This window comes from Chaetura pelagica, unplaced genomic scaffold (assembly GCF_000747805.2).
Source record: "Chaetura pelagica isolate M959 unplaced genomic scaffold, ChaPel_1.0 scaffold425, whole genome shotgun sequence".
NCBI classification, from domain to species: domain Eukaryota; kingdom Metazoa; phylum Chordata; class Aves; order Apodiformes; family Apodidae; genus Chaetura; species Chaetura pelagica.
The window spans coordinates 3,385,414-3,399,493 of NW_009953205.1; the positions used below are offsets into that span (position 1 = coordinate 3,385,414).

General features: G+C 41.2%; 1 protein-coding gene across 1 annotated transcript in view; it reads left to right on the forward strand.

Annotated features, from left to right (window-relative positions):
• The first annotated feature begins 178 nt into the window (after positions 1-178).
• The window catches only part of ZNF423 (zinc finger protein 423), a 192,374-nt gene continuing 178,472 nt past the window's right edge, over positions 179-14,080 (forward strand). Inside the window, exon 1 of the mRNA XM_009997455.1 lies at positions 179-230. The gene's annotated coding sequence lies outside the window, so the exon portion shown is untranslated. The remainder of the gene's footprint in view (positions 231-14,080) is intronic.

Below are 14,080 nucleotides of genomic sequence, written 5' to 3' on the forward strand. Positions count from 1 at the left end.
AGGGAAAATTATCTAAGTTTCTACCTTATGAATTATTTTATAGAAAGTAGTAAGTTGTTTTTCACCAGTGCAGAAGTCTGTTTTCATACTTAATGTCATAGCAGACCTGATGGCTTTGCTTTCCAGTTGGTTTGGTTTAGCAATCACAACTTATTTTTGTTCTTTTTCAGTCGAAGATGGTGAATCTTCAGATTTTGGTTTGACCTGGGACTCATCAGTGACTCAATCAGGTAAATATTTTAGGTTCTTCTGATTGCAAAAACTGCCAGAAAGCTGCCAGGCTTTTTACAGAAACTGTATTTTGTATGTCACATTCCTGTCTCGAATCCAAGACTACCCACTGCAACACAATTTTTATATCAGTTCCATATGGTCAATAAAATCTATTACATACAGAGACTAATATACTCTTATCCTCTGGAGAGCCATTCTTTCTTCTTGTGGGCACACTGAAACGGGTTGTGATTTCTCCAGTATAACCACTTTGAAGTTTTCTGCAATGGGCACTATTGCACATTCATTCCAATCTAATTATATAAAAGCTGCTTTAATAGGAATTTTATACTTCAGTCTCAACTGGAATGTGTGTATTTCTCCTCTCAGAGGAAATTGGAAAGTACTGTCAGGGCTGGAGAATAAAAGTGGTAGGTCGCCATGGTAGAAAGATTTAACATTTTAACCAGATTTTGGTCTGCTTGATAGTAATAGCACTTAAACTATTTTCATCTGTGTTACATTGGTAATTTGAATAAAAAGAGCCTCAAGAAACTGAACAGGATAAAGCAAGTTTGTCTGTAGTTGTGTAATATGTATTGATGAAACAAACATAAGGGTGCATGTTAGATTAGTTTGTGTTTCGAGTAATTAGCCACATTTCAGTCACTGTCCTGTGTAAAGATATTTTATTCTCTGTGACATCTTCAGAATTTATGGAAGTCTCTTTCTGTGCTCTCTTTGTACTGGACTGCATGATGGTATTTTCTTAGATCAGCACAGATGTTTAAACAGCTCAGAAACTGAGCGGTAACATGAAAATTAACAATTGTGCTGCATTCCTGGTTTGCCTGGGGTTTTTAAAAGTCACAGGGAGACTGACTCACCAGAGACTTCTTACTGAAGTCAGCATCTAGCTAGTCCTGGAGACATCAACTGCCTTTGTGTGGCACTGGGTGACATTCACTTTGTACCAGCTGCGCTCCTGGCTGTGCTAGGTGTGTCTTCTCTGGGTGCTACAGCTGTTTGGAGCAGCTTTTATTTTCACTAGTCTTTGATAGCAAATATTGCTGCTACTGCTGCAAAGCCCCAGCTGTGCTGTCGAAGGCCCCTTTGTGCTGGAGCTAACGGCGCATGAAAAGAGCACTCGCCGGCTCTTGCTTGACCTTCCTCTCAAGCAGCAGTGGAGTTACCAGCCTTATCTATCACACATCTTCAATTTTAGTAAATGTAACACAGGCTGAGGTTCAAAACAACATCAGAAACGCCCAAAATCATCTCTGCACAGACTGGGAGTTGATTTGGGGTTTCTGGATGGTGTTGGTGACTGTGCTGTAAGTAAAAGCCTGTGAAAGGCTTTTCTAAAATCAGTTGAGTCTCCTCCATTTTTCTTCATTTACTCCCATAATTACAGCTCTTATTCAAGATGGCGGTTGTGGGATAAAATGTATGTGTGATTTATGGCAACCTAAGGAAAATGTGTGCTAATTGGGTATTTTCCCCTCAATATATTTAGTAGCTACAGAGGTCAATCTTGCACATGTATAAAGATGCAGTACAGGATCCTATGGAGACAGGCCATGGTGTGTGGAGCAGAGATTGCAGGCTGGAATATGGCAGAGGAACTACATAGGAAAAGCTCAAAAAGCCATAGTACATGGTGTGGCTGCATGGAGTCACTAGCTCTTGTGTGGTGTGCCTCCAAAGCTATATTCAGTAACTGAAACCAGTCCCTCAGTCCCAGTGTACGAGACTTTCATTATGCTCTTTTATGATCTTCCTGTTTGCATTAGCTCCAGTAGTGTGATGTTGAACTTCAATAAAGGGTGAAAAAACATGCTTCAACTTCTTGTTTCATGCCCCTTCCTTCCCTGGCCCAAAATGACAACAGAAGAAAAACCAAAAGGCCAAACCCGGGACTTGTTAACTCTGGAACATTGGCCAGATGTTTCAAATTAACATATTTCTTTCCCTTCTTCTCCTGTGTGTTTGTACATCTCTGTGTGTGTGCAAACACAAAGTGACTTCTGAAAAATTCTGTTGGCACTGCACAGCTGCTGGGGGGTGGGGCAGTGTGTGGGGACAGCAAGAACAGGTAGTGTCCTTTGTAAAATTTTTTTCCTAATACTAGCAAAGTCTTTATATAATTGCAACTTTGGGGAGAGGAGATGCTTTTGCTGCAATATCTTATATGCATCAAACCATAGAAGCTATACCGGAATTCTTTTTGTGAGGATGAGTTGAGTCAGCAGTGGTGGGTTGCTCTTGTAGCTCTAAGAGCTGTCTATCCCTGGGTCAGGCAGAATTGTTTGTAGATGCAGGGCAAGGCATGTCAAATGTTGGTGTCCAAGCTCTGCCTCCAATGGTGGGCTGGCTTCTCTGCTACTGAAGTTGTGATGAAAGCACTGGGATTGTGCATCCCTGCCCATGCCCTGTGCTGGGGGAGGTGTCTGCTCATGGGAGTTTCTTGGTGCAGCTCCTGGAGATTGGCAGTGGACAGCTTGGCAACAAGAATCCTGTGCTCAAATGGGTCTGTTTGGTGACAGCTGACCACAGCACTATCCTTTTCCTATGGTAGGATATGTGCACAAGTTGTTGTCTGCTTAGGCTTAGCTGCTCAATCCAGATAAAACCTGGAAAGCTGAAATGCTTTGCAAGAATCCAACCCTTGGTGGAGTTGCACTGAGGAATTTATTTAAATACTTTAGATAGAACTACAAATAGTTCTACAACTTTTTTTTTCCTAACCACAAATTAAAAGCTGTATGAATTGACTTAGAGAATCAGGAAAAGGTAGAAGGAGGCAGAGGCTGCCCTTCTGCCAGGGTAAATAGTCTGGACGTCCACTAGCCCCACTGAACAATGACCATATAGCAAATTTCCTTCCTTTTTGGGTCTTGTAAACATTTTTTCCTTAATGTAAAAAGAAAAGCTTTTCCTCTCTGAATCTGAGGTCTTAGCTTGCTGTTAAATAGCAGGTCAGTAGTATTTTGCTGTGTAGGAGACAGATGTTTTCTGTCCCAATGGAAAAGTGCAGCCAAGTGCACATTCCCCTGCTTCTCCCTCTTGACAGCATGTGCAGCCCTTGAAGCCTGTCTATCTTACTCCAGAAGTGTTGGAGAGGGTGGGCTGGGGGGCCAGGAGGGCACCTGGGTCTGTTTTGCAAAAGGGTTTTCTGCTTCTTCAAAGCCAAGAAAAAAAATAAGATTCTGTCTTTGTCTGGCTGGACCCTTGCTTTACAATGTTGCATTGCTGTTGTAATACATCATGAGAGTATTATCTTGAGGAGCAGCAAGGGATGTTTTAAAGAAGTAAAAAGTCTTACTAAATATATAGAGAATTTAAGGCATTTTAAAGACCTATGAAAGCATTTTACATGGGGCTTGCCAGGGAGTTTCTCATTAGCCTGGCTGTGAGGCCCCAGGGAAGCTCAGCTGAATTGTCTGGGGTAAACAGAACAGATTCTGCCTTTTCCTTCAGAGCTTGCAGACCTAAAAGCCTGATTTATTTATTTTGTATGTGTGTATGTCTGTTTTTGAGGGATCTGACAGGTATCTTACTTTTGTATGCAGGTATGAGTTGGGATGCCGATCAAGAGTTTGGGAAATAGGGAACTAGGGACCTGTAGCCTGAGTGCTGGAGAGAAATGGCACTTGGGTCTGTCTTGGTGCACGTGTGTTTGCAGAACGTGGGGGCGTCTCTGCAACATTCGCAACTGGAAGAGCCTCTCCAATGCCCAGCCTTCCATTAGTACACATCAGTATTATTCAAGTATGACATTTCAGAAGCAGTTAAAATAAATTATAGGCTGGTATTTCCCCTTTTCCCTGTTAGCTGCATGTTCCCTGTCCCTGCCACCGAGCTTGTTGCAGCAGCTGGGCACCCCTGTGAGGGATGTGTTAACAAAGCACAGCATGGAAAAAAAAACCAGAACCTCACAACATTTTAGGATGCACACATTTCATGTTTTACCTTTAAGAGCTCTCCCACATGCTTGTTTTATACAGAGCACTATAGATTTTTAATTGCCTTCTGTAATTTCTTTTAAAGTTTCTCTCTTTAGGAAAGAAAAAAAAGGGGAAGCAGCAGCTTTTGAGAAATGAACCACAAAATAAAAGAAAACCACCAAATGGTAACTCCTTTCCCCTTCTCTCTTTAGCTTTGCATGGCATCTCCACGCTATTTAAATCACAATTTTCACTTGGTATCATGAGAGGAGGAAGATCTTGATGCAGTTTGGAGACTTATTTTTGCTCATTCAGGGTGTTTTTAATGCCATCTCTGCTGCTTGGGGCTCTCCCTGCCTTTTCCCTCCTGGCTGTTCCCTGTGCTCTCCTCCACCATCCATCTTTTGATCACAGCACTGCTGCTGTCCCAATCCCCAGACACTGAGCATTTCTGTTCTCTTGCTGTTTTGTAGGGTTGGGTTTAATTTTGGCTGCTAAAGGAGCAAAACATGAGAAATCTGGAGGCTCATGAAGTAAGCAGAGATTTGCCCCTGCAAGGATTCTTGCATGACCTTTTTCCCCCTTGTTTATTCTGATCAACTACAGAAAATGTTCTCCTTCCTCACCTTTCTCATTTTGTAGACCCTTTGTGGCCACACAAAGTTTGGTGTCCCCTCAGCCTTCCTCTTGCACACTGGGCTTGGATGTCTCTGCACAATCCACTGCATGGTGCCCACCAAGGCCACCGTCTTCACAAGACCCTGTTCCCTGTGGTCTCGCAGGACCCAGGGCTGTCTCTGCTCTCTGACCCTGGCAGCTCCCACAGAACTTCTACTTGTCCTGCTCCAGCTGCACAACCCACTGGGCACAGGCTGTGTCAGGAATAAGTCAGGAAGGTCCAGATGAGAGAGACTGCCCTCCCATAGATACCAGGCTCTTATTTCTCTTTCTACATGTATTGTGTTATGTCTTATTTAACTTCTAAGTGGCAGAATACTGAAAAAAACCCTTCTCTCAAACACTTTGAAAATTAAATTCTGGAATCTCTGCTGCAGAGAACTGAAAAGGTTGGTTGCAATTCAGTGGGCATTAGAATCCTGTTTTCCTACAAGTACTCTGAAATAATCCATCTTGAGTGCCTTCACAAGCTCAGGCATCTTCTAAAAGCTTATTTCATTAGTAAATGAGTATAAGAAAATTCTGACTACAGTCAGAATATTTATTTCCAAAGAAATAAACCTTTGAACTTAGCAAAGAACATAAGATCTTTAACTTTCTTAGTTGAATATTTTTCAATATACTATGAAATGCTTGATGTCAACTGGTTGGCTTTCTTATGTTGGTTTTAAAAGCAGCATCCTTGTGTCTGCATGGGTCCGCAGTGTGCCGCCCAGTCAGTTTGGTCTGAGGTTCTCAAAATTTTGAATATCTGCTTTGGAAGAAGCCAAAGCCCAAACAAATGCAAACTAGAAATAAAGCTAGGGAGGTTTGCTGTATTCCTCGTTTATTCTAAGTTGAACTTATATTTTTCCCTAGGAGTATGTGGGTTTTTATGGTGTGACGTAGTTATGTGTCTCAATTTTAAATGTCAACTGTTTACTTATCACTACTAATTGTTTAGAAGAGTATTTTTGATAACATTTTTCAAACAGAAGGTGAAGTGATAAAGTACATGATGCTCAGATAATGTGGTAGTGAGTGAATATCCAAGATGGGTTTTTTTGCAGCTGGGGTGATAAAAGAAGAAATATCAGAAATTCTAAACCCTTGCAGGATGACAGCACAGCCCTTTGTCTGCAGGTACAAGGGCTTCCTGGGAGCACATCTCTGCTTCCAGAGTTCTGGGGCTGGTGAGAAGGAGGATGTGGTGCTGCTGGAGGAAGCTGTTGGCTGGAGTCACAGGGAGTGCCTGGGGGTCACCGAGGTCTGACCAACATCCTGTGGCTGTAGCACGTTGAGGGTGAGAAGTGTAACAATGGAGGTGGTGTGGGGCAGCAGCTGCCCCTCCATCTGCCCAGGCAGCTCTGGCTCCATGTGCCGTGGGTGTTCTCTCTTGTTTGGGGAGGGATCTCTGACAAGAAGGGGAGTGATCTTCAGTTGTGGACACAGCATGTGTGTCAGCATTTAAATTGGAAGCACACACCTGTGAATCATGGCATTTCCTAGAAAATACTATTAAAACTGTTAATTGGGAAAACTATAGCAGTAGCACAGAGGAGGAGAATTAATTTCCATGGTAAGAGAGGTGAGGAAAGAAAGCTCATTTCAAAGTGAGCTATTGTGTGTACCACCGACCCTCTCATCTGCCTGTTTCCAGGCCTTTTAAAGACAGTATCTGCTGGAAGTTCCTCTGCTTAAGAGAAGCTGAAGAAGCATGGTACATTGTACTGTGATGTTGGTGGTGCTGAGCTTCAGAGTACCTAGAGCTGGTCCCTCCTAAATTGCTACAAGCAATGTCCATAAAGAGGAGGATTTCTGCAGGCTGTGGGATCTTATCTCCAGCTTGGCTGTGCTGGTGAGGGGCTCTGGACTGCTGTGTGCTGGGATGCTGGTAGTGCATCACAACTGGCAGGCAACAGCTTCCATGGGGTAATGCACCTCATCTTCTCAGCAATGGTTTTTTTTTCCCCCTGTGTCAAATCTGCTTTTTATTTTAAAGGTGTGTCTGTCAGCACATTATCTGCTGGGAGATGGTAACAATGTGTTCTGTTTCCTTACACTGACATCTGTCACTCACCTTTATGAGTGGGCCCTGAGGTGCAGCCTTCCTGGCTCTCCATCCCTTGCTTGTGTTTGCGTCTCATGCAGGTCTGAACATCTCGGTGCAGGAAGCTGGCATTGAGCTGGAGGGGGTGCTGGAGAGGATCAAGGAATAGAACAAGACCTTCCCATCTTCACGCTCTCACTCTCCCTTCCTATGTTTCTTTCCAGTGATGTTACTTTGCTATCTCTTGCTGCCCAAGGAAAAGACTGTTTAGATGAGCATTTTGTGTGGTTTTAGATGAAAATTATATCTATTGTTTACAATGACCTTCAGGGGTGTAACTAGCAGTAATGGGCTGAAGTAAAGCAAAGGAGATTCTAGGCTGAGTATCAGGAAACATTTGCCCATAGTGGAATCTAATAGACTCTGGTATTATCTCCATCACTTAAGTAATTTTCAAAGTGAACTGGACAAAGTGCTTGAAAACATGTTGTAGAAATAGTCTTAAGGTAGCAGAGGGATGGATGAGATCACCCAATCATTCATTCTCATCTGTAATTTATGCAGTTCTGCCATTCTCTGGATTGGCTAATCTGCAGATTTGAGGACAGATGCAGACTGGTCAGGCAAATTGTGCTTTCTAGAACTTATTTCAGTAAATATTTTTATGTAAGATCTCAAAACACTTTAGGGCTGCTAATTAAGTCTCCCAACTTAGTAGAAACTCTTCCTTGTGCTCTGTGTCTATATTCCTTTGTCTCAGCATTATGCAGTGTGCACTATGCTGCAGGTTGACCTTCCCAGAGGGCTCTGGCTTCAGGACTGATGGGCACTTGCCAGCCCATCTTGCTTTGAGTTGTTTCTGCAGGTCAGTGGCTCTGTTTTACCAAGTCTGCTTTGGCTGGCTGGTAGGAGCAAGGGAAGCTGAGACCATGCCACTATAGGAAATGACTTCAATGGGTTCTACCTTTGTGAAATGAGACAGATGAAGGGAAATCTTGAGGTGGACAATTTCTTTGATTTTTCACAGAAACATCTGTGCTCCTTCAGCTAGTTTACACATTGCAGTTGTAACTGGTAGATCAAAGCTCCCAGCCTGAATAATTGTAAAACAGGAATAAAAGAATATATTACATTGGCCTGTTGCTTAAATTGGAAGAATCAATAAATAATGCCATAGAGGTGGATCCCTGGTAATCATTCTTCTTGAGAAAAAACCAAATCATGCCAGTCATGAGAAGGGAGTTTTATAAACAAGGTTTTAAAAGAATAAAAACAAATGGAATAAACAAGCTCCACTGCTTTTTCTGGGCTGAGTGAGGACATGGATATGAAATTTTGCAGTGAAGAGATGCATGAAATTTGTTTTGCCCAAATAATCTTTGCTTATTCAATACAGGAAACTGGAATCATTTGGGTTGTAAGGGACCTCTAGTGGGTCTTACTCAACATTGACCTGACTTGTAAAACTTTCTGTAACTGTTACTGCTGTATTTTTGGTTAAACTGTCTTGAGCTGTTCAACTTTCTGTAGACCAAGAGTACAAGTATGTTTACTGTAGCATCAGAATGTGTAAAACAGAAATTAAGGCCAAATACTCATGGAAAAAAAAATATATTTTTTTAAGTTACTGTAGTCTAAAATTTTCCATAACAGAAGATACATTTGTATTTCTCATTTTTCTGGTCTCACTACAAGGAACGATGTTATTGTCAAAATAAACTGAGCTCATCTCATCGTCTTGTATTTGTTGTGTCTAAATTCAAATGAGAACTGTTAAATGGGACCTTTTATAATGAGGTTTGAGATACCCTATGGCTCTCACTTGGAGATGAGTGACCTTTATCTTTTTGGGGGCTGAGTAACAACGCAATGAAGATTTAATAGATGTGTGCAGAGACCTGGCAATAGATTGGGGTGCACATGGGAAAGGTGCTCAATGCATCTTGCTCTACATATTTTTGAATTCAGCACACTTGGGACTGAAGTGCCTGCCTGTTTGTGTGTTCTGCTAGCCCTGCCTACTTTTTCCCCTGGATGGCTTCAGTGTCCATTAGTAGAAATTATTGCACAGTCACAAAACACTAAAGAGAGAGGAAAAAACCCCACACACTTTGCTTGGAAACACTGTCTCTGACAAGATCAAGCCTCTAATTAAATTATCTGGCATGTGGACAAATCTGTTCTGAGATGTGCTGAGCTAATGTGTAGCCATTAGCTCATACAGCCACCAAATCAGAAGTACCAAAGAGACAATTTACATATGGCCACAGCATGTTTTAAAAAATTCTAGTGAGTTGTGAAGCCTGTAATGTTAATTGCCAGTTAGCACATTGTAATTGCTGTAATTATTTGTAAGTAAAATGATGTAAGGGACTTAACATTGTACTTGTCTTAACAATTTCACATGTTGGTGATCCACTAAATCTCTCACTTAGTGTTTTCCCAGTTATTTTAAGAGCTCAGCAGCCTCTTGCTGAAGTTTGATCTCATCCACAACCTTGACATTCTGCCTGTTGTCTTCAATGCTGAGCGGTGGTTCTCTCAAGTCTTTATTAAAAAGAAAATACGTAATAAAATAATAAATTGGAATGTCTGCTGCTGACCAGCAAGAGCACAGCCAGCCCTGCAGCTGCCCATGCTGGAGCCCAGCTGGGAGAGAGCCCTCAGCACAAATTGCCAGCCTATTGCCTCCCACCGCCACGCCGCGGAAGTGGGCCAGAAGCTTGTCCGTGCGGGATTAAAGGGATGTGTAATAGATTAAAGATCAAAAATGTTAATTAAGAAATGGTCTTTTCTAATAAGATGCCTTCAAGGGCACGGTACCAAAAATGAGGCAATATCTCATTTTGGCAACAGTGCTGGGGTTGTAATGAAGCTGGAGCACGGGGGTAAGGGGAGAAGGAAAGGGACGCCTCCTTTTCAAGGCATCTCCTTCAGAAGGGGTAAATCAATTAGCAATAAAAATGTAAACATAGAAGTCAGAATGACAGTGCTGAGTGCTACTGAACAACGTGTGGATTTAGACGTACGTGTTTTAGCCTGGTGTTTCCTGGAGGATGAGTTGGCAGTTAGCCCACTGACAAAGAAGGACTCCTTCAGCTTAGTGATATTTAAGCAGCAGAATGGTGATGTGGCTGAAAATAACCACTGTTGTTGGAAGCTTTGATGCATTTGACGTGAATCTGTGCAATGTGTTTTCCTGATGCAGTTTTCTAGATACGGGAAGTTCAGCATTTTTTGTTGCTGGATTGGAACTTCTAGGCACTATGTTTGGGGAGAGACTTGTTTTGCTTCAGAAAATAAAAGGAGCCACAAGTCTGAGCTTTCATATTTCAGGCTTCTGCAGCAGGGAGAAGTTTGTTTTACATATAAACTGATATGCAAGTGTTACTTTTGTGTTTCAAACACAAAAGATGCTTTTAAGAGCTGTGAAATTGTTTTGTGTTTTTATAACTAAAGAAAACATGCTTTTTCTTAAACTTGAGCATTCTAGTCAGTACCCTGCTGTCACATCTTCTTAGTAAACTCATAAAAACTCCAAAAGGAAAACTCAGATCTGTAACAGTGCTTTTTCGTTGTGGTAGGCTGATGGGATTTCACATCCCACTTTATCCCACGCTTTCCCCTCTAAACACCTTAACAGTGAAACCTGCAGTATTTCTGAAGCCAGTTATTTGCTAGCATAAAGTGGAGGGACCCTGTAGGCAAATTTCTTCCCTCTTGGTTTGAAGCTTTCTCTTGGATAAAGAAAGCAAGTGGCATGGTAAGGCTCTCTACGTAGCCTGTGTATGTGTTTTAAGGGTCTGCCTGTTGTTTGAACCAAAGCTAGTGAGAATTTTCAATTTGAGAGAAACATTGTGGGAAGACACTCACCAGTTGTGTGTCTATGGTGAGCTGGGTCTGACTGAAAAAGGCTGGCAGAAAAAAGTCCTCCAGCAATGATCTGAAATTTAGATTTGTTGCTTTAGCTGTGTGTATTTAATTTTCATCTGTCATGTGAATCTTTGTCAGAAAGAGCATTTGGAGGAGATGAGTGAGTGGAAGACAATAGCTCTGCACTACCTGTTTATTTCTTATCCAAAGACTTTAAGCAGATCTTTTTGCAGTTAATAGATGTGTTGTTTTGATGGACTGATTAGTTCTGTCTCTATTTGATTTCACTTATGACTTTTATTAAATGTGTAACTCAGATTTGAATTAGCCTTCTCCTGCAAAGGCTTCCATCAAACTATTCTTGCTGACACATAAAGGAGATTTGACTGTAACAACAAAGTTTGTTGCCTTTTCCTTTATCAAGTTCCTTTAAAAGTCTCGCTGTGTACTGAGCAATTTTTAAGACAGTTCTCTGAACTGAAGTTCTCTTATGTAATTTTGACAATATTCAAATATGACTTGCATAGTTTGTCATTCTTTCCACAACAATGGGGAAAACTTGCATTTTGCATTAGTGATTGAATGAAATAGGTCATATTTGCAGGAAAACGGGTAGTTTGTAATGCTGGCATTAATTTGTACAGAATGTGTGTCCCATATAGAAACTAAGAGAATGTGAACTTAGACTTTGAAAGCATTTCATATTGGGCTCTCTACATTTAGCACATAAGTCCAGATAACCATTATCCTGTTAAATGAATGAGAAATGATCTGTGTGAAAAGCATTTGGCTTCTCTTCATTGGTTGTATTAAACAAAATACATTTATTGCCAAATTTCCACGGTAACATCCAGGAAGCACATACAAAATCAGCAGGGTTAGACAGGCATATCTGAGCAGCATTTGGTCTATAGTCTTATAAGGTTGTGAGTAAAAATGTACTTTTTCTGATTAAGGTGAATTTCAGGCTACAATCTTGCACAAGTTAGCTGATAGCCAGATTGGTAAAACATCTTCTGGACAGGCTGCTGCAGAAATCCAGAAGTGCTGTTCTTTGCTTTTTCTTTATGTATTGTGTGTTCAGACAGCTGCAGTGTTGAAGACACGAGGAATATAACCTCTGCTTTGTATCTCTGAGTTTGTGTAGTGACAGGATAGCATAGATGCTTATGTGTATCAGAATTAAAAGATGTTCCGTTTTTCACCTTTACTTTCAAAAAGTAGAGCATGGGGTTTACAGAGTTATGTATGTGAAACTGAAATAAGAATTGGTGTTGCCCTTTTCATTGAAGGGTTTATGAAAACTGGTGTATTTTGAGGGCTTTTTTTATAGACTGAGGATGTAAACTTGTTGTATTTGAAATGTCTTTCTGAGTTGCAAAGAAACCTACAGATGTACCACAGGCGCTGGAAGTGTGGTGGAGCCATCAGAGAACTATTAAATGAGAAAACACATCAGAAGTTAAGTGATTTTCAGCTTGATCCTGTAATGAAATATTTTAAAACCGTATCTGGTTAATGAACACTATAGCCAGACTGCATAATTGGCTGAGAATGTAGGAAGTGGAAGTTCTTTTAAAATAGCTTCCTAGCTGTGGTAGCTGTACATGGGGTGGAAGGATCCACAGCAAACCTCCAAACCCTCCTTCTGCATCAGCTGCTGGGAGAGGGGCTGCATGTGACTGGGGGTGCAGGTGGCTCTGCCCACGGGAGCCCTGGCATGGGGCTGCTGAAAAAGCTGTTTTGTAGGACAAGTTCTCAAGTGTGCATCCTTACACTTGTTAGCAATTAACATGAAAATCCATTAATGTAAGGAAAGAAAGGGTGACTGGGCCCCCACAAAGAAACATGCTTTTATGAATTGATAATTTGTTTTTATTCTTACCTTTTACCTAGTGCAAAGTACACAGGGAATGGGGCTGCTAAAGAGCATATCAACTAAATTAGGGTTAATTAGAAGTTATCCCAAATAGCTGGTGCTTCATCAGCAACAGAGCAGTGTGTAAATAAATCTAATTTCTCTCCAACTAAACTCTTAACAAGCTTAATTACAACAGCAACAGTATCTCCTTCCCTAATCCCTCTTTTTCATTAGTGGGAGCGGGTCATTATGAGCAGTATCTGGTGGGGTTATTGTGAGGAGTCCAGAGCTGCACCTTTCTGAGGTGTCCTTGGAGGCCAAGGAAGAAGTGGAGGACCTTCCAGTGTATTTGGAAGAGCCTAATTAAGGTAATTAATGAGAAACTTGAGAAACAGAAAGCACTGATGGAAAGGAAAGAAACACCACTATATTCTGGAGAGACTTAAAAATTTTATCAAGTATCTCTACTGCTTGGATTATTATTTGCCATCTTAGTTTCTTCCCCTTTATTACTCACTGGCAAAGAAAAATTGGTACTTTGGGTTGAATCTGTCCTTTTGTTTTCCATCATCCTTCTGGTAGATCTGAGGGCTCTGGCAGTTCTCTGATGCCATGTACCCACACAGCATCTCCTGCTCTGACACTCAGGACCTGCTGAATGAGAGGAGTGGCTGGGGGAGACAAGACCTTAAAGTAATTTTTAGCTTTAACTCTTATGTCTTTTCACACTTTCTTTACCGTGTAGGGCTAGCAGAAAGAACACAGGAAGATGTTAGGACAAGTGGTGTTACCACTTCTAAGAGGATCACTGCCATGCTGAAGGACTGGGGCAGCTCACTTCCTGTTCCAGGGATAAATAGCTGAAAAGCTCTTGCCAGAAATCAGTTATCCCAGGGAAAGTGCAAACCTGGGTGCAGAAATGCTCTGCTGAGTGCTTATGCAGAGGGATTAATATATTTCATTTTGTGTTTGATTCACTATCCTCTATAATTTTTATTTTTTAAAAAATTCTTTCTAATTCTATCGAAGCCAACACATTCCTGATTACATGGTGTCACGTTTCAAGCAATCCCAAATTAATAAATGAGCAGCAGCAGAATAGCATGCAGCACAGTTCTAACAGCATGAACCACACAGAAGTATATTTCACTTAGCTCCAATTTAAATACTCTGCTTTGCTCAATTTAATTGTGTGAAATTACAGAATGAATGGCTTTGTCAAGTGAAACATGTTGGACTTCAGAGTTTGGTATTAAGGAAAGAAATGAGGAAAGAAATTTGAGGTACATTAATTTTTATGTATGAGCTCATGTTATACACAAACTGAATTAAAATGGAGCCCACAGCCCAAAATCAGGTCATGTTTTAATACTGGGGAAGAGAAAAGGAGCAGAAAATGCTAGGGAACTTTGAATCATTTTAATTTGGTTTCCTTGACTTGTGTTAACCTCGTTGGTGTATCTGCTGGGCAGGAGAGGT